This window comes from Orcinus orca, chromosome 16 (assembly GCF_937001465.1).
Source record: "Orcinus orca chromosome 16, mOrcOrc1.1, whole genome shotgun sequence".
Taxonomy (NCBI): Eukaryota; Metazoa; Chordata; class Mammalia; order Artiodactyla; family Delphinidae; genus Orcinus; species Orcinus orca.
The window spans coordinates 39,131,501-39,152,177 of NC_064574.1; the positions used below are offsets into that span (position 1 = coordinate 39,131,501).

General features: G+C 46.1%; 1 long non-coding RNA gene across 1 annotated transcript; it reads right to left on the reverse strand.

Annotated features, from left to right (window-relative positions):
* Window positions 1-2,754: 2,754 nt before the first annotated feature.
* Window positions 2,755-18,956, reverse strand: LOC117203898 (uncharacterized). The gene is made up of 3 exons (XR_004486847.2): window positions 18,358-18,956; window positions 4,948-5,050; window positions 2,755-2,939 (listed from the first exon to the last, which is right to left on the reverse strand). It is a non-coding gene; the product is annotated as an uncharacterized LOC117203898 (long non-coding RNA).
* Window positions 18,957-20,677: the final 1,721 nt, after the last annotated feature.

Sequence of the window (20,677 nt, forward strand, 5' to 3'; positions counted from 1 at the left end):
TGGAGTGGGAGGCTGCTGATGACGATTCTCAGCCTCTCCTCAGTTGTCTCAAGTTCTTCGCTGTAACCACTCCCACTCCCGCCTCCTAACTCAACAAAGCCCCACAGCTAACAGGTCCTATTGCCTTAGAGGGCAGGTCAGTGGCGATGGCTGGGTTATTCTGAGTGCCCACACTGGCTCTGAACTTGGCCATGTGATCTGCTTTCGCTGGTAGGACAGTAGCAAATGGGACACAGCAGGGACTTGAACAGCGCATGGACGTTTCCACTCCTCTCTGAAACACCCACTGCTGCTGAGAGAACAAGCCCAGCTACCCTGCAGAGGTATCGAAGATACACATGGAGCAATGGCAAGTCATCCCAGCCAAAGCCATTCTTTAGCAGCTAACCCCCAGCTGACCAGTTAGCGGAAAGTGGATACACAAACAAACCTTGTTGAGATTTTAGCCCAGCCCAGCCCACGTCAACAGAACCACCCAGAAACCCATGAAAACGAACAAATAGCTATTTTAATCCATAGGTTTTTCAGGTTGGTTATGAAGCAATAGAAAACTGATACAGTGTCCATGGGTTGTTACTGGACTTTAGGCATTTAAGTGTCTTCCCCAAGTGTCCCTTGGATGTATGGATGTTTTCAAAGAACAAACTGTATATAATCTTCAGCATTCACCTGAGCCCACCCCATGCAGACCTTGCCTTTAATGAGGCTGCTTCTTGCTGAGGCCAGGATAGTATTTGCTTCTCAGGCCCTGACTTCAGCTGATGCTTGCTGTCTACCTGGCATACGGTAAGGTTGTGCCTTGGAGCAATTGGTCAGCACCTTCGCTGAGGCACTCACTTTTGCTCACAGCCTTGCTTCCACGAATAAATCTACTCACCCATGGACAAAGCCTCCATCCGGGTGAAGGCCCTGTGAGATTAGCACCTGAGGCTTAAAGTTACCTGCCTGGATCATAGCACTGAGGCCTCAACTGCAGAATGATACAACCAAGCCTCAGGGTCAACACAGGCATCTGTCATTTACTGTGTCCACCAGCCCCCATCCTAAGCTTCTCTGTTTGCTACTGTGACCCACCAACTACATCCCTTGATGTTCCTCCAGGTTCCTGGACCAATTCTCCACTTGCTATAAGTTTTCAGGGGGGTACCAATAAGGATTATCCCTCCTCCGCACCCAAGTTTTGAACTAGCTGAGAAGTAAGATTTTGAAAATGGCAGATGGGCTTCCCTGGTGGCGCAGTGGTTGAGAGTCCGCCTGCCGATGCAGGGGACACGGGTTCGTGCCCCGGTCCAGGAGGATCCCATGTGCCGCGGAGCGGCTGGGTCCGTGAGCCATGGCCGCTGGGCCTGCATGTCCAGAGCCTGTGCTCCACAACGTGAGAGGCCACAACAGTGAGAGGCCCGTGTACCACAAAAAAAAAAAAAAAAAAAAATGGCAGATGGAGGTGGATTTTTAAAATAAAGTTGGTATTGGAGAATGTGGCTTATATCTGTGGGAAAGTGGGTTTCTGTAAACTGAGCCTCCACCTTAGACAGGCTGAATCACCTAGATGTGACTGGATGTGCTGGGTAGGTGCCCTACTCAAGGGACTGAACAAATGCCTGCTTCTTGTAGGCAGCGTTTCCTGTGTCTGGAAAGAATTTCCTCCATATCGTTATATGGATGGCTTTCTTTTTTTAAATTAATTTTCATTTATTTATTTATTTGATATGGGCTGAGCAGCTGCCCTTACCCCAAAAGCCAGGCACTAGAGACATAGAGGTAGAGAAGACTCAGACTGCCCTCCAGGGCAGTCTTCAAGGAGGGACATGAAGGGTGGAGAAGCATCTTTAGCAGAACACATCCTCAAAGGCAAGGGCAGTGACCTCCATCCATGCTGCGTCCATTCCTCCACATACCACCTTATCCCCAGACCCCACGCAGAGCTGGCACATGACAGGTGCCAGTAATTGTGTGTTGACTCTTGAGTGGAGGAAACAGAGTGTTCTGAGCTGAGCAAATAGCAAAGGCTCATATCAGCGGAGAAAGCTAAGTACCTATGTGAAAGGGAACTCTTGATCAATGTCTAAGTAACACCTGGTTCTCAACTGGTCTTGCTCTGCCATCATAAAGAGTCATTACTGAAGCCAATGTAAAATACGAAGGACCCCGGGACAAACACACCGCTGTTTTTTCAAAGCAAGCCCATTAAAACAACCTGAAAAAATAATGGCATCTGCTTCAGGTTTCTGCTTGGAGATGGTTTCATGCAACCTCAGCATTTTATCCCAGGCAGCTCTGCGGAGAAGAGGCACTGGGGAAACAATTTGTATCCCTTTTAACTAAAATGAGAAGCCTTGAAGTCTATGGGTTGTCCATTTCCGTAAGACTCCAATCCAATCGCGGGGAAGGGTGTCAGATCTGAAGATTCTGCATGCTGTTAACTGCATGTGGTTTGTTCCTCCTGGTATTTATATCTAAGGCAATGCAAAGCCTCCGATTTTATAGCCAAGTTAGGATGCTGAGAATATTCCTGAGTAGAATGTGCCTGAAATTAATTAAGATACGGAGAAAAATTGGGCATAGCACCAGGAATAGAGGAGATATTGAGTTATGATTTGTTGAATGAGTGAATGAGAATAATTTATAAGATCGCTCTATACTTTCCGTGGTTTCATATGTTTCAAATGTAGTCTCATCCAGTCGGGCTGTACCAAGATGATTTCATAGAGGGAAAAAGGGAGTTTAAAAAAAACAACGTGAGAGCAGTCACGCAGTCCAACAGGGGTGCAACAGTTACTGATTTACTGAGTCCTTACACACGATGCTTTTCTGCCACTTTGGTGGCTACAGAACCTTTCTGGACCTTTCTGGCCCCCAAAGTATCGCCGTCAGAGAAGTCCAGGATGGGGCACAGCCAGAGCAAAGATAGAAGTAGCTGAATCAGTGGGTAGGGTCACCTGGGGAAAGTGTGAATATCGAAATAGTCAGTGATCTCTGAACATCGCCAGCATTTCAACACTACTCTCTCATTTAACCCTCAGCAGCTCACCTGACGGTTCTTGTGTTTCATCTTACTTCCCATCCAGGAAGCAGTATAATGTATTGGGGAAAACACAATTGAAGTCAAAGTTCTGTTTCCCAGACTCCGTTAAGCCTCGAGTCCCTCATTTATAAATTAGGGACTCATTGTAGAATGAGTATATTGATCACATGTTCTAATTTCTGTGAAGTAAAACTTATCCACGGGCTGCCACATAAGAAGGCAAACAAACATTAGTAGCCTGTGCTTATGTTTAAGCCAGTGTGTACGATCCTTGAAGGCAGAAACCAGCCTGATGGATTTTGACCAACTAAACACACTCAGTGCAACCAGCTCCCAGAGTGAGAACCCGAACGTCCTCAGTATCCCAGAAGGCTTCCTCATGCTCCCTTTCCACGAGCTCTTCTAATATTTCACAATAAGCTACAAGTCTGAAATTTAAAGTAATTTCCCTCAGATTCTTAATGTTGAGTGGTGACCATGTAAGACACAGACCATAGGCTGGACCTGGTTTAAGGCACCCACACTGCCCACCGTCCCTCCACTCAGGGTGGGTGTCTGTTAGCCCCTGTGCCTAAGAAACCACCCCAAAATGCAGTGGCTTAATACAGCAAACATGTGTTGTTCCTCCTAAGTCTGGCTAGGCTCACAGAAGCACCTGTAGGCATCTGGAAGGTCATCTGGGGGCTAACTAGTCAGGGCAACCTCGGCTGGGACGTCTGATCTCCGATCCATGCAGTTTCTCATCCTCCAGCATCCCAGCCCAAGCTTGCTCACCTGGTTGCCAGGCAATGTGTGGAGGGAGAAAGTGGAAACCTGGACTTGGAGGCAGGAGGGTCAGAGTCAGAGAAGGAGGTGTGATGATAGAACAGAGGTTGGACTCATATGGCCAGGAGCCAAGGAATGTGGGGCAGCCTCTAGAAGCTGCAAAAGGCAAGGAGTGGGTTCTTCCCTCAAGCCTCCAGGAGGGACACAGCCTTTGACGTTAAAACCATCAGACGCATTTCAGACTTGGGACCTCCAGCACTGTGACATACATTGGTGTTGCTTTGCTGCTAAGCTGGTGGTAGTTTGTTACAGCAGCAATAGTCAACTGATACAGTGTGCTCTTGCCGTGTTGCAGACTCTGCCTTTCATAAGTTTTGGAGTGACTGTGGACATTCTTATATGGCCAAGAGCATACCACCCAAGAGCCAAGCAACCAGGCCCTGTTTTGGACGCTGCACCTCACAGACAGTCCCTCTCTGGCGCCCCCTCCGACCATGACCCTCCCCATGGAGTCAGGGGTCTTCCAGGCCCACGCTCCTCCCATTGGGTCTGCACAACAGCATCACCTACTTGTTTGTTAGGTACCAATTCCTGAGTCCCACCCAAGACCTACTGAATCAGGACCACTGTGTGTGGGGTGGTGCGGTTCAGGAGTGTGTATTTTAATCTGACAGTTCTTGGGATCCCCCTCCAAGGATTTTGAAGAAGACAAGATTCAGAACCATTGCTACCCAGGGTCTGTGGGGGTCTTTCCCCATGGTTTGTCCTTCTAAGGGTGAGTCATGCTAGAATGTATGCAGCCTGGGGCCCAGGAGACGGCTGTTTGGAAGAGGGTTGGGAGAGGATCAAGCTTAGTCATATGGACTGATGTGTCTGAATCATCACACAGGAGGTCCTGGCTGTGCTGGGAGGAGCCAGGGGAGGGAAGAGAATAGAAGATGGACTGGGGTTTTCATTTAATCTCTTGTTCCCAGGAACATCTGATCTTAACAAGGGACTGACATAGGGGAAAAGGAAAGTGCTTTGGAAAGTGCTGAATGCTGTCCACTTGGAGAAATTATGATCATCACCTTATTTAGGAATCAAAATTACTTTTTATGGCATGACTGAAATAATAAAAAAGTTTTCATAATAATAATAGTAATTGTAATAGTTACCATCCTAGGTCTGGTTGCCTGGAAGCAGAGCCTGAGATAAGGATTCATGTGCACATGATTTATTGAGGAAGCACTCTCCGGGGGAACCTGCGAGCAGAGGAAGCTGGACAGAAAAGGGGAAGAAGCAAGGCAGTGATTACAGGCAAAGCCCCCGCCTCAGCTTGATCCTGAGGGCAGCTCTGGAGTGTGAATTACAGTCATTGTCAAAGGAGCTGGGCTTTGTGACTGCTGCCCCATCAGTAACTATCTGCTTGGGGTGACACCTGGCACCCAGGCTGCCTGCCTGAGCAGGTAGAGTGGCTCCGGGAGCTTAGGGGAACACCTCTCAAGAAGGTTTCACGTGCCAGCTGTTAGAAGGAAAGCACACAGAGCTGGAGGGTGGGTGCCCAGAACCAGCGCCCTGGGTCCCAGAGGACCTGGCTGGGGCACTGACATGTCCATTTTGGCAACCCTCAGCTCTTGCTCTGTGCCAGGAACTATTCTCAGGGCTTCTCTTGTATTCATCCATCAAACCCTTACCAGGTAACAACAGTTGCCGTCCTCACTTTATGAATGTGGTATCTGGGGCACAGGAAGACTAAGTAATTAGACCAAGGATCCACCAGAGGTAGGAGGTGGCTGAACTGGGATTCAAAGCCAGGCAAAGCAGTCCCCAACCATCGTGTTAATGGCCCCCACGTGCCTCCACTGTCTCAGGGGCCCCATCTGCCCTCCCTGCCTTGGGCTTCTTGCAGGGACAATACTTCTTCGAGGGACAGCAGGAGGGTGGTTCTCTGAGTCTCCTTTATCCAGGAAATTGGAATGAGGTTTGTGAAGAAAAGGGAATTTTTTATCAACCGAGAGAGAAAATCTCAATCTATATGCTTAATTAGGTCAGGTATCCGTTTTCCTCTGAGTCTTTTCTAGTTCTTTGAAGTCAGAGGAAGCCCTGGGCATTGGAGAGGGGAAAAAAGGGGAGAGAGAATTGGGAGGAAACCTCCTATGTACACACACACACACACACACACACACACAATCAATCGTCAATCCTCTTTAAGGATTGAATGCAGATAAAGTCAACTATCAACCTCATCAACATGGAAAAAAAAATGCTTAAAATAAAAACTAGGACAGTCCCCCGAAGGAGGGAAATCTTACAATCTATCTGAAGAATGTCCTACCTTGAGAGCCTTATTCCCCCACTGTCTTACCAAAATACTGAACTTGCGTGCAGTCAATCCAAAGCCTCCTTGACGAGTTAGATATTTTAGGTAAAGCAGAAGCCTCAAAATATAGATGTGAAAATTTCAAGGATGTATGAACCTGCTCACGGTGGAGCAGGCTGCTGTGGGAGAGCCAGTGGAGATGGGGGGGTGGGGGAGGGCTGGTCAGGAGGTCTGGCTGTCCTTGTAGGATCCACTGTGATGCCCACTCCCTTGATGGTTCCAGGCCAGCATCATCCAGTGCAGTGTCCTGTCGTCATGGAAACGTTCTGTACCTGTGCTGTCTATTCAGTGACCACTAGCCACAAGTGACTGTTAAACACCTGAAATATGTATAGTGTGACTAAGGCAGTCAATTTTTACTTTTGTTTAATTTCAATTAATTTAGTTTAAATTTACATGGGTGCATGTGGCTAGAGGCTACCATATTGGATAGCTCAGCTCTGGGTCTTAACCTATTATAGACTTGGTCTTTCAAAAAGCACCTAAAAAATGAGATATTTATGTCCTACCCCTTTTTGTGCAGGTGAAGAAACCAAGTCTGTCAGTAAAATCTTGCTGCATAACAAACCGCCCCAAGACAGGGGCTTGAAATAACCATCATGATACTGTGGGTCACACATTCGGGATGGGCATAGTTTTCATTGTCTGCTTGGGCTAAATTTATGCATTTGTGGGCAGCTCCCACTCAGCTGGGGACTGGCTGGTCGAGGAAGAGCTCTGCTGCGATGGCTTATCTGGGCTCCATGTGGTCTTTCATCCTCTCAAAGGCTAGCCTGACCTTTTGCATGTAACGGCAGCGCAGGGTTCCAAGAAAGGGGGCCATAGTGTGCAAGGGCTCTGAGGCTTAGTCTCAGACCTGGCACTGCCATCCTGCTGCATTCTATTGGCCAAAGCAAATCACAAGACCAGCCCAGATTAAGGGGCCAGGAAATAGACTCCTTTTCTTGATGGAAGATGCAGGAGAGTCGCATGCAAAGAGCATGGATACGGGAAGCACAAACAATTGTGGCTATTTTTATGATTAACCACACTGAGGCCCCAAGGGTGCAATGCCTGGCCTGATGTCACAAAGGAAACTTTTAGTAGAGCTGGGTCTGGGACCTGGGACTCTTGACTCTCAGACCAGGGCTGGCCCTTGGTTCATTTCTTGGATTCTCTGTATATCCCTTGCCTTTGTGCACCTCAGTTTCTTTATCTACAGAAAGATGGAGAGACACAATTATTTCTCTGACTTCTCCAGTTCTCAATTAGTGTAAGCGTTGGACTTGGTGGTTGCCCTTGGGTGAAGTGTGGGGGAGGGGCAGAAACATAGGTGTGGGCAGATCTGGGGGAGCCCAGGCGGAATCCCTGAAAGATGCCTCTTTTGCAAAGGGCTGTTTGGAAGCCAGAAAGTAAGGCACACTCGACCAACATAAGGTATTTACCGTCGAGCTCAACCCTTTGGAAAGAAGTTCATAAAAGATTGAGTTTGGAAAGGATAGAGTTTTTCCTTCCAGCTTTTTCTAATTTACAGTCCACATACTTCCTTTTCCTTTCATAAATATGATGTACGTGAGGGGAGTGATCTAAATATCTTCCTAGTTCCCGAAGCTTGACAGTATTTTCACATGGATCTCCCGTTCGATAAATCAAGCCTTGCGGATCTGCGAACTGCAATGCCAATAAAATTCCTCTGTGGAGAAGGGCTGCTGCTTCTGCGTTTCCAGTTTTGTGTCTGTGAATCTCCAAGATGGCATTCCCGCTGACGGAAATGCCTTGGAGCAGCTCCCTCGCAACTGTCGGTCCAGATTTGTGCGTTGAGCCAAATCACTAGCTCACAGGTCTTTACTTGTGACAATAAACAGAAATTAGTAGGAAGAAAAGTCTTCTGGGGGAAGGGAACTTGGATAAGATGGTGATGATCATGAAGAAGGTGAGGAAGATGAGGATGATAAAGATGCTGAGCTGGAGAGAGAAGAGGGAGGGCGAAGGGAGGAGGTGGGATGGGAGGAGGGAGGGCAGGGATGGGGATGAGAGGAGGGGGAGAAGGAAGGGAGAAGAGGGTGGGGAAAGAGGATCACAGGGGCTGAGCCAGTTCTGAAGCCCGTTTCTCAGGATGCAAGCAACTTCCCTTCCCTCTCTCTGGGTTGTGGACTCTCAGGGGAATCCAGTGGGAGTCCCCAGGTGAGTGACAGTGTGATAACCCCGAGTGTGGAGCCCCGAGTCTGCTCTGTCCTCAGGGTCTGTGTGACATCCAAGGAGTTGCTTTGTCTCTTTGTGTATTTGTCCTTTCAGCAACATAAATGGGCTCTATGAGGTGGTTTTTATTTTAAACTCTTATTGGCTAGGAAACTTCTCTTCATGTGAACTTTTATGAAGAAATTATATATACATCCCACAGATGAACAGGGCTGCTCTGTGCTCCATGTAAGACGTTTGGGTTAGACCGTCTCTGTTGAAACAGCCCGTGAGATGAGGGTACATGAGCTGTTGGTCTCTTAAGGAAGTGCTTCCAGGAGGAAGTTAGGAAAGCAGGAAGGGGCTGGGAAGAAGTAGAGAAAAGGTGCAGTTTCCAGCAAATTCCCAGCCTTAGCCTGGTCCTGTGGGGTGTTCTGGAGCATTAATGATGCCTCAGAGTTTATCTCCATTGAAGTAAGGGAGCTGGGTTTTCATGGTCTTGGGTAGAGGTCGGCCAGGAGGATGCAACTCAGTAATTTCCTGGCGGTCCAGTGGTTAGGACTCAGCACTTTCATTGCCGGGGCCTGGGTTTGATCCCTGGTCAGGGAACTGACCCTGCAAGCTGTGCGTTGTGGCCAAAAAAAAGGAGGACGTAACTCTCACAACTGCCAGCTCCAGTAGCCCAAGGGCAACCCTCTGAGAAGGATCACAGGGGCCGCTCCTTAGCAACAAAGCACTGCTCACCTGGGGGATGGGCACAAGGAACTCACCCAAGGAATCCTAGGGAACTGGGGCGGGGTGCCAACAATGGCTGTCATACTGTCTCTCCCCAGAAGCTAGGTAGGCTCTGTAGGCAGGCTTGGTGAACAGAAAGTGAGCCCATCTGAGACCAGTAAGTCTGTAGGCAACCCACCGGCTGACCACATGATAGAGTCACATAATGGAGCCCAGCCCAGATCAGCAGAACCATGGGAGTTGTTAGCTAGTGGTTAGTTGTTGTTTTAAGCCATTTAGTGTTGGCATGCTTTGTATGCAGCATTAACTACCTGATACACAGGGAAGGAAATTATCAGAACGCTGAGTCTCATTTTCATCCCAACAAAGACTTATCTGTAGCTAGAATTTGAATATGGGTTCAGTATTGGAGTCAGAATTGGACTCTATCCAAGTTTTGCTTTACTTTCCCCTGCAGTGGCGTTGAACTTCATCAGACACTGGATAGTTCTTCCCGGAAGGAGGCAATAAGGATAATGCCTCTCCAGTTATTACTGAATTAATATTAGACAATTGACCCTTTCTTTCAAATTATCCCTGGCATTTCAAGATACTCCTGGGTTTTAATCTACTGCCTTATCATCCTCGAGGTCACTGCTACAATGGAATTTGTTCTTGAAAGATAACTTAGCTTTTTTAAAAAGAAGGAAGCAAATATTATAAAGAGGGAAAGAATAAAATAAGATTACATGGCTAAGCAAAATAATGAGGGGGGATCAAAGAAGAAAGGAGAAATTAATTGAACTGTGCTTTGAATGATTGTTTTGGTGAACAGCCTCTTATACAGTTAAGGTTACGGTGGGGAGGTTAGGTCAATATCTCCTTTACATATATGTTGTATATATATATATATGTATCACAGACATTCCCATGATTTACTTAATTTTTAAGCTTCAGAGGAGTCCAAATACAAAAGCTTAGTTCCACACGACCTTTCTGGAGATTTTGGAGATTGCATGTATCCTATTCTGGCTCCACTGAGGTACCTATCACTCTGCTTGACATCATTCCTCCCCAGAATCACATTTGCATAAAAAATTAATATGAAAAGTGTGGCGAGCCATGAGGCAGATGGAAACCTTTGACTAATTAGTTGAGCACAGTGACAACTTTGGAGACATGCTTCAGAACAGATTTTACCCTAACAGTGCTCTGCATATAACACAGTGTCACTTTCCTGAGAGTTGGGAGGAGAGGGGTACCAGGCCCAGAGAGTCGGTATCTCAGCTTTGGAGGGGGAGTCACCGAGAGGCTGTGCAAGGCCCCAGGGGCCTCACAGGTGACAGTCCTGTTTGCTGAGCTCCCAGAATGCCTTTTGAGGCTTGTCCTCCCTTTTCTGCTCCTTGACCTTGAGGACTGGAGACCTTCCTCCTGATTAGCCCCAGATCTTGCCCTTGACTCCTTGCAAATACCCTGCACATCTGGTACTTATGCATCTGGGCCACTGGTATCTTGGTACACAAAACAGTCACCTGAAGGTCTTGTTAAACCCAGAAACCTGGGTCACACTCTGAGATTTGGATCCAGAACATCTGGGATAAGGCCCAAGATCTTGCTGTTCTAACCAGCTACCAGGTGATGTTGATGTCACTGGTGTAGGAACCACACCTGGGGTAGCTCTGCTTTAAGGAAATGATGCATTGATCTCAGCACAGGGTTTCAAACTGGCCTTCTGCAGACGAATTCCAGCCCACAGATCCATTTTTTCCCTCGTAATACTTTAAGGAGAAATTACCCACAGATATCTAGATGTTTCACCTTCTTTTGTAAAATAGAACATCTCTTATTGCAATGGCAACGATTGCTTTGATGTTAGTACCAACATCTTCATTTAGAATGGACACACATGCCTCAATTTTCCACAGTCCCCATCATCCCCTCTTGTACTACACTGGGCCACTTCCATCATTTCCTTTGTGTGTCTGGTCTCTGCTGACCCCTAAGTTTGTGTCCCTTAATTTAAATTTGCATAATACAAATGAATTAATGTTAACCTTCACAGGTCACACAGTTGCATTTTTACAAGAGCTTTCTGGCGATAATGCCTTAACTCAGAGCTGTGATACTGATGGTGGAAATCTCAGGCTGCAGCAGTCAGCTTCTGTAGAGAACTGTGGGGCTTTTTCAAGGACCTCGCAGGACAGATACCTGCCATGTCTCCATGAGGAGGTTAAGCTGGTTTCCCAAAAGGTGACACGTAATAATGTGGAGATAGATGAGAAGACTACGTATGCCCCCTTGGGAATGAAGAGCCTTTATAAAACCAGGTGTTTTCACTACCATGAAGCTGGTGTAATGGAGACCTAAGTCAAATTCAGAGATGCAAAACATTTATGAGGGCACTGCTTATGAAAAACTCCATTTTCTCTTTCCATTTCTCCTTTTTTGATTCCCTGAAAGACGCCACATATAGTTGACAGCAGTTCCTGGAGCAGTGCCTGGGTTCGAATTCTGGCCTGGCAACTTACTTTCTACATCACCTTGGTTACATTACTGAGTGTTGGAGTGCTTTGGCTTCCCCGTGCATAAATCACACCAACCTCACAGGTTTATGTGTGATGGTTAAACAAGATACGGCGTGTAAAGGTCTTAGCCCGATGCCAAGTGAAGTCTTGATAAATGCCATTACCATCTGCCTCCTGTTGTAGAAAACACATTAGCAGAGGAATCAAGCCAATCTAAGCTCAAATTCCCATCCCACTGGGTACTGGTCATGTGACCTTGAGAAATGCTACCCTTTCTTTTATTCATTCCTTCAGCAGATATTTATTGAGCCTTTATTTCCTCATTGATAAAATGGAAATAGTAGTATATACTTCATAGAGTCATCGTAAAGATTAAATGAGATAATCCATGTAAAATGTTTCTCATAGTACCTGACATGTGTGAAGTATTTAATAATATTACGTTGGTCCACATGAAATTGCTATTTTTTCAAGTCAAATATGGCAGAAAACTGACAGTTTTCTACAGTTCAAATTGTACAGGTAGTACTATTATTGCTTTTAATATGGTTATTGTTGCTATTTTATCCCTACCAACACTAAAGGGGGTATATCAGTTAGCTATTGCTGTGGGAAAAAAACACCTCAGAATTTGGAGGGATAAAACAATGAACCTATCATTTTTCATGAGTCTATTGAGCAGCTGGGTCGTTCTGCTTTTCTAGACCAGACCTGATTGATCTTGACTGGATTTGCTCGTGAGTCTGTAATCATTTGAGAAAAGAGATAGGGGCAGGCTGGTCTTGGACAGCCTCACTCACTTGTCTGGGGCAAGGGGGCCATGTATCTCGTCTTCCAGCAGGCTAGCCTGGTCTTATTCATGAGGTGATGGCAAAGTTCCAATAAGAGCGCAAGATCTCTTGGGCCCAGGCTTGGTACTGTCATAACATCGCTTCTGCTGCATCCTTTTGGCCAAAACAAGTCACATGGCCAAGTCCAGAATCAAGAGTTGAGGAAATAGACTCCACCCTCTGATGGGAGGGGCTGAAAAGTCACATTGCCAAGGTCGAAGATACAGGGAAGGGAGGCGAATTCAGGCCTTTTATTTTTTCCTTCAATCAATCTTGATGAGGTATAAATAATATTTGTGTTCCTTTATCTCATCATTTATATTATTTCTTTAACTTAAAGAATGATTTTTGAAACCAGTGAAAAGTTCTCCAGCCTCTAATGATTAGGTATCATTATCTTCCCCTCTTTTGGCTCTCCTGGAGTTTTAGGAAGCTTCTGGCTGGGACATGCATGAGTGGTCTCCTTTAGCACCTTGAAGACTCCACCTTTCTACTTTAAACTACAAGAAGCAGAATCACCTCTGCAGGAAAACAAAGTAACTACATAACAACTTAGTTGGTTTAACTCAGACCTCTTGCTAATGAAATACGATTGCTCTTGATATTCTTTTTTTCCATCACAAGCAAGGACTTTAAAGAAGACAAAGCTAACTGCGCTGTAGTCATATCATAAGGAGGGGGAAAAATCTGGCCTCTCCAATTTTTAAGACCTTAGCTACAAAGGACTTTACAAAGAGTTTGTAACGGCTTTATGGATGAAATAATAAAAGCTAAAATTTCCGTGTCATTATATACATGCATAAAACTGTTTTCTCCTCTCAACATTCTGATGAAGGTACTAATACTATTCCCATGTTACAGGCTTGAGAAAATGGAGGCACAGAGAAGTTAGAAGCTTGCCCAAAGTCACACAGCTACAAAGTTGGAGAGTCAAGATTTGAACTAAGGGATACTAGGTTGGGAGCTATACACCTAACCATTAACAAATTTGCAGTAACGTAAACGACTGTCCTCTCTTTATTCAAATGATATTAAGTCCTTTCCAATTCTACTGAAGACCCAGTAGATCCAGCACCAGCGAATTGACAGCGGAAGATTGCTGCTCTGTATAAAAACAAAAACATATTCTAACTTTTAGGAGTTGCCCAACAATTAAATATGGTTCCCGGATACAATTGAGCATCACTGACACAAGAACTCAGGTCTCAGAGACTGGGTTCAAATCCTGGCTCTTCAATTTCTTACTGTGTGAAAGTGTCTAAGGCACCTAAAGTTATCTTTAGCCTCCGTTTCATCATCTTAAAAAACAAAGAAAACAAAATAACAAAAAAAGGAAACAACAATAACTCCATAAATTATTGTGAGGATAAGGTAACATATGTAAAGCCCATGATTCATTATAGATCCTTTTTTCCACCATCATAGGACTCGCCCAATAGAGTTTGCAAGAGATCTTACAGGAATAGAAGGGGTGGGACTAGGGATTCTTGTATCAGGAAAGGAATTCGCTTAGCTACTTGGTACTGAAAGCATCACCTGGGACCCTGTTAGACATGCAAATTCATGGACTCTACCCTTGACCTACTGAATCCAGTCATCTTGGGGTGGATCCCAGCAGTCTGCTCTCCTGGTGATTCTCATGTTCCATTAACTTTGTGATGCACTGGCCTAGGTGACCTTCCAGCTGGGGACACTTCCAGCTCTAATTCTATAATTCCGGTTTATGCCTCCCTCACCACCACCCATCTAGTAATTGCTACCATTTGTTGAATACTTCCTGTGCTCAAACACGTGAGTAAACATTTTCCACGCATTCAATGAATCCTTGCACCAGTGGGATTGGTACTATCATTGTCTACACTGTACAGATGAGGAAACTGAGACGTAAAGGAACTGGTGAACTAGGATCCCATTCTGAGTCTGTTTGGAGCTCTAGCTCCTAAGCACTGCTAAATTAATCACCATTCAGGGTCTCTCATAATTCTAAGAAGGACCCTGTGGGGAGCTATTTATATATGTCTTCAAATCTATTCATCTGATAATGCACTGGGAAAAAGGAATTAATCTAAGTATCACAGACAAGTCATAGAGAGGGCCCATATCGAAGGTCGCTGGCTGATAACCTGAGTCCTCTCAAGACTAGAAAAAGGCTGTGAGGCCCCAGGGCAGTGGAGAAGGGGGCCTGGCGGCTCCTCTCAGGGGAAGGCTCTGCGAGGAGCAACCTGGTGGGTGGAAAAGTTGCCTGAAGTGCCCTGCAACTGAGAAACGCAGCTGTAGGTAATTATTGGTTCCCAGCTATAAATAAAATAATCCTAAGGAGAACAAGGGAGAAAGAGCAGTTGGGGAGCTTCATGTGCACTTCCTCCATCAGCTGCTCTTGATGATAAAGCAATGCGTTGGATTTAACCACTTCCCGCCACCTACTGCCTTTTTGCCGGTGATGTCTCTGCAGGGAATGGGTCTTAAAACAGAATTTATGGTCCAGCTGAGCCTGCAGAAGAGGTTTCCGTGCCTATCTTCCTGCCCCGTGGTCCTGAGGCAGGAGAAACCAGCAGCACAGATCCAGATAGTTTATCGGCTGGATGGGACTGTGTCCCATCACCCTGGGGCCCTTACCTCTCCTTTGTGTCTGCTTCAGCCACACTGATGGAGTGTCTGGCACCAGCCTCATGCACAGGCACTGCTCGGTGCAAGTGGGGCCTCTTGATAGAGACAGTGGTCAGGACTTCAGATGATTTGAGGAAGATGTCTGAAGATACGCCCAACTCCAACCACCCCCGCACTAGAATTCCTCGAGAACACCATCCCTCCTTTGGCAAAGTATTCTTAGTCTGAGACTGAATGAGGCCAAGTAGCAGCCAGGTGGGGGAAGGGAGGAGGGCCAAAGTGAGACAGTTTAGCCTGGTGAGCAAAGCACACACATTCTGGAAATGCAGGCAAAGGCCTTAAGATATACACAGAGCAGAAAGCAGCTGAAAGAACAAGGCCTAGTCTCTGACCACGAGTCAACTTTCAGATCAAGGGCAACTTCTGCTGGTGGCCCCTTGGGGACCAAACCCTGGACCTCCGGCACACAGTAATGAAGGTAAGGATGGTCCTGCCTGGCTGACATCTGCTAGGCAATCTCCCACAGCAGAATGCTGCTTCACAGAAAGCTTCACACCGCAACTCTCTGACAAACTGTCGGCCATCCTGGGATCTACTCAGAACACAGTCTGGTTTGCAGCCCCTTTTGAACGTTGCTCATGAGGGGCTTGCCCTAGGTAGAGTCCACCTGTGAGCATCCCGGAGCCTTGCCCTGATGCCCGAGGGTCCAGGGGTCTTCAGGTTCTTGGGTCCGAAGGTGGATCAGTGTTCTGTTCCACATGGAGGAGATGGAGGAGGACAGGTCTGGAAGACCCTGAACTGGAGCCTGAGGCCCCTCTGGGAAGTTTCTTCTGATTCATTCAGCCAAGCATGCCACAAACCCCTGAGAAGGGACTCATATCTGCGGGCCTCTCATTGTGATGAATTGGAGTTAAATTTCAAATTGTTACATACCTATTCCCAAAACATTGCTGTAAATCAGTATTTTAGTAATTTCAGTGAAATCTCATAGAATTATACATTCAGGGGGTCCTTGTCATGTCCATGGACCTTCGGCTGACTTAGATTCTCTGGACTCAGAGACTTTTGCAGCTCTGATCTGCAACGTGCCGGAATGGGAACTCCAGTCTGAGGGAATCCACAGTGCATTTACACGTATACGTATAGAGGGAGGTTACTTTCTCATTCAAATCACTCTCAGGAGGACTTGGGGCTCCTGGTTAGGATATATCATCTTCCGTGAAATGGAGCACCGCTGTAGGATAATTAACACAAACGGAAATGTCAAATCCTTACACAGAGGTACACAGAGACGGCTCTGGTACTGACAGCACCTTGTTCATCTGCACCATTCTATCCAAGATACAAATCTTCACCACCTTTGATATGGTCCGCATGTATTTCATTCTGTTAAAACTCTTGAAGATTATCTTCTCAGACCCACACAGTGAGTGAGAACTGGGGACCCTCATTTGGGAGGGGATAGCAATTTATGAAAATGAAAATAGATAAGCTTTAAACTAAATAAAAGAGACATGAACTGTTTGCTGAAATGAAATGAGAGAGTTCAAATGGGGGAGTTAACCAGTGCACAATCTCTTCAGGTCTAGATTTTCAGGGAGAGGCCACTTCTCTTGTTTACGAGCAAGTCTCCTCTTGCACAAGGTTAAATTGGAGATGCTAATGTGTGTGGGCGGTGTTTCACCCACAATAAACCCCAAGGTCGTATCTGAATCATGAATGTTTGGTGGCCTGTGGGAGGGTGACTGTCTGTCCCAAATCCTGGATTTCTTTCTCTCAATGCCTGTTCTTCCCATTACCAAGGAATCAGATTCACCCCAGTGTTCACATTCCTTCAGTCACTCATTTACGCAGGTGCTATTCTAGAGAGAGGGCAGATCATGCTCTCGCTGGGTTTACATTCTAATGAAGGAGATAACTTAAATATATTCAATAAATACACACCTAAAGCCATGAAAATAAAAAAGGGCACTAAGATAGAGCACCCTGCCCTAGGGTAGGTGGCCTGCCTATTAGCCATGACAGTCAGGGAGTGTTTGGTTCAGACAAAGCAAGAGCAAAGATCCTGGACCAGAAATGAGCTTGCACGTATATTTTTCTTTTTAACAAACTTTTTATGGCTCTTAGCATGTACCAGGAACTGTTCTAAGCACTTTGCAAACCATACACCATTTAATCCTCATGCAAACACTGTGGGGGGTAAATAGTAGCACTATTCATAAAATACTACATCTTATAAATGAGAAAGTTGAGGCACAGAAAGTTTAAGTAGTTTGCCCAAGGGCGCACAGCTGGTGTGGAGTGAGGATTCAAACCCAGATCTGTCCCCGCCGACTGTGCTCATAAACACTTTGCTAGTGGTTCCCAAACTGCTGCACAGTGGAACACTTTGGGGATCTTTAAAAACTCCTGATGCCTGGTTCCCTCTCCCAGCCGTTTGGATGTGACTGGAATGGGCTGAGAGTTGGGCACTGGGATTTTTCAAAAGCTCCCAGATGGTTGGGAGGTACAACAGATTTGGAGCCGAAGGGCACAGTACCGTCCATTTAGCATTTGAGCATTCGAGCGCCTGAAAGAAGACCCACGTGTCTAGGCTTGAAGAACAAGCGAAGGAGTGGCGTTTCCTCCCCTTCCAACTGTGTTGGCTGACTTTTGCCTGTTTATGCCTTTGCTAAAATCAGAAGCATCCACGTAAAGAAGACACCGTCTGCTTTGAATCAAGAGGACGCTTGTTCTATCAGTGATATCATCCACATCAGCAGTGCGTGCTTGGCTCTTCCTCTAAGAGGGGCACACAGCCCCCTTGTTGCCTGACCTGGGGAGAGCACCCCACAAAGGCCATCTGAGGCCAGCTCTGCTGGGCAGCGGCAGGGGTGGGTGGAGCTAGTCCCTGAACCCTGGGACATCAGCTCATCACTTCTGAGTGAGCCCATTTTATATTTTCTGCAGAAGTCAGTGCTCCAAGTGGACCCTGGTTCTTCTCACTTTACCAATGGGCTGTTTTGTGCTCATGCTACAGATTGCTCTTTTATTCACCAGAAAGTTGGGTGAAAACAGCTAGTAGTTGACTTCAGGAAGTGGGGGAAAGTCTATGCTGCATCTGCATTGGGATCACAGTTAGTATGGAAACTTAGGGAGACACCAGGGAATTTATTGTGCCTATAGGCACTGTGGAACTGGGTAGGGAGAAAAATTCTCTCATTGATTCCAATATTTGGCCCAGACACATCCCTCCTATCTGTCTAAGGCGGGAACTAGGGCTATTTTTATGGTGCCAAGGTTCTGCTTGGTAGTATTCAGAGCAGGATGAGTGGTTGCTATGGGCCGTTGGGTTTTGAGCATGTGTAACAGGGCTTCCCGGGTGTCTCATACCTGAATGATGGAAATGATTGCTCTGGAGTCTGAGGAAATGCCGATTAAATAAGAGCACAAGGGGTTTCCCTGGTGGTGCAGTGGTTGAGAGTCTGCCTGCCGATGCAGGGGACACGGGTTCGTGCCCCGGTCCGGCAAGATCCCACATGCCGCGGAGCGGCTAGGCCCGTGAGCCATGGCCGCTGAGCCTGCGCGTCTGGAGCCTGTGCTCTGCAACGGAAGAGACCACAACAGTGAGAGGCCCGCGTACCGCAAAAACAAACAAACAAAAAAAGAGCACAGGGAAGTCAAGAGAGCTTCCTGACACCACCGTCAGTGAGTTGTTGAACTGGAATTGGAAATGAGCATGTCTTTTCCGGGTGTGGCTCATTCAACTCCACACCCCTATTCATGTGGAAAGAAGCTTTCTGAGGACTCGTAAATGGGCAGTGAAGCAATGAAAAGAGCTGATTAAGGCACAGATGCCAAGAGCAGGCTCCATATTACTTACAATCCTACAGCATAACATTTTATGTGATTATAATATTTCACGAGGGTAGCGAAGGCTGCGCTGTAAAATGCCCCATCAATGTCCCAGTTGGTAAACCGGAGATTATGAAACAAAGCTGCAGGTTAGGAAGCCAGTGTCATCCACATGTAATGTTGTGTACAGTTAGCATTCACAAGGGCTGGCTCAGAGTTGACTCCCAGTGTGAAGATTTATGGGGCTTTCCATGGAGCAAAAAAGGCATATACACGTCAAAGACACTTGTTTAGATTCTATCCCTCCAAAATTCTTAAAATTATGACATACTTAAGGACCAAGATGAGTCTTATCTGCTCATAACTTCAAACACTGGAGATTCCATGAAAAGTAATGTGTTAAGGTGAAGTTTTAAGATGTTGGTAATATGTGATAAGTATTCACTAGGTTAATTAAGTGACAGGAATCTCTGGGTTCACCCTGTGGGCTGTGGACGAGGGATTGTGGTGAAGGGGTCGTGGAGAGATTCATAGTTTGGGCAGGGTTGGCATTTATTACAGGGAATCCGAATCTATGTGCGTGTGTATGTGTGTGCATGCGTAAAGATTTGTGTATAGAATATATATTTATGTACATGCATTTTTTAATTGACTGCAGATTCTAGTCAGTTGAATAAAAAGCTTACTGATTTCACATTAGCTCTTTGCCATTTTCTTAATCAGCAAGCACTAGAAATTTGATAACTATCCTGCTCCTTTTCCTTGAAATAAAAGAAATTAATTCCTTGGGTTAATGATGTGGCAGTAAGTAACAAAACCTCGCAGAGACAATGTGGGAGAATGCACACCTGCCCTCGCTTCCTCCTGGTTGGGAGAGTTCTCGGTAGAAGAGTTCTAGATCTGCCTCCAGATCCTGGATCTAATCAGGCCACGGGGCAGAGCAATGGTCCTGCTGAAATGATCAGCACGGGAGAGAGAGGAAAGCAATTGTCTCACGACTTTCACAGAAGAAATCCAGGGAGGGAAAAGTTTGGGAATGAAGGATCTGGAAGTGCAGTGGGTCTGGTTTGATGGAAAGTCAGGAGAGTTTTAAGAGAGGGAGGAGAGAGAAGACATTGGGGAAGTTACTATAGATGTGAAATATTGAAAAGGACAAATACCAGGAAACAGGACCACACGTTGTCTTTAAAGTTAAAATGGACAAATGGAATCCTTTTTCAAGAGATTTCAGGAAAGATTCAACTTGCATTGTAGATACACTTTGGCTGATGGATTATTATTTCCTTGAATATGACACCATACAGGAATGAACTGTAGGGGAAAAGCTGTGGAAGGCCTTATCTTATATAAGTTACAATGGCTCTGCAGTCTCTAAGCCTTTTCTTCTTCTGGTAGTAGATCAGCAAAAGAGGTCACGAGAGGGAAGAAATCAGGGTGCTACATTTGCTGTCATTTTGAGAGAAGGGGAAGTGCTGACTAGAATTTGGGAGGGAACAGATTGCCTCTGCAGATAGCCAGTGCCATTATCAAGGGGAGCCAAGGGGCAAGAATGGCACAAGGCCGTCCAATATCGGTTTGGAGCTATAGAAGCCCAGGACTCGCCTGCCAACCATAATCTCCGTGCCATGTGCATCTTCTTGCCAAAGGTCAGTGTGGCCATGCCATGCCAAGTGCACACTGGTGGCCATGCTCAAGGGGAAGGTAAAGGGTCATGGGGAAACCCCCTTCTTCACTATCGAGAAGGCTGAGTTTATATAAAACCAGAGGAAATCATGCAAAGTGAAAACTCCAAGGGCCCAGGAGCCTTGGTTAGATTTTTCTCCATTATTTGCTCTCAAAGCCTTCTGTAATTTTTGTT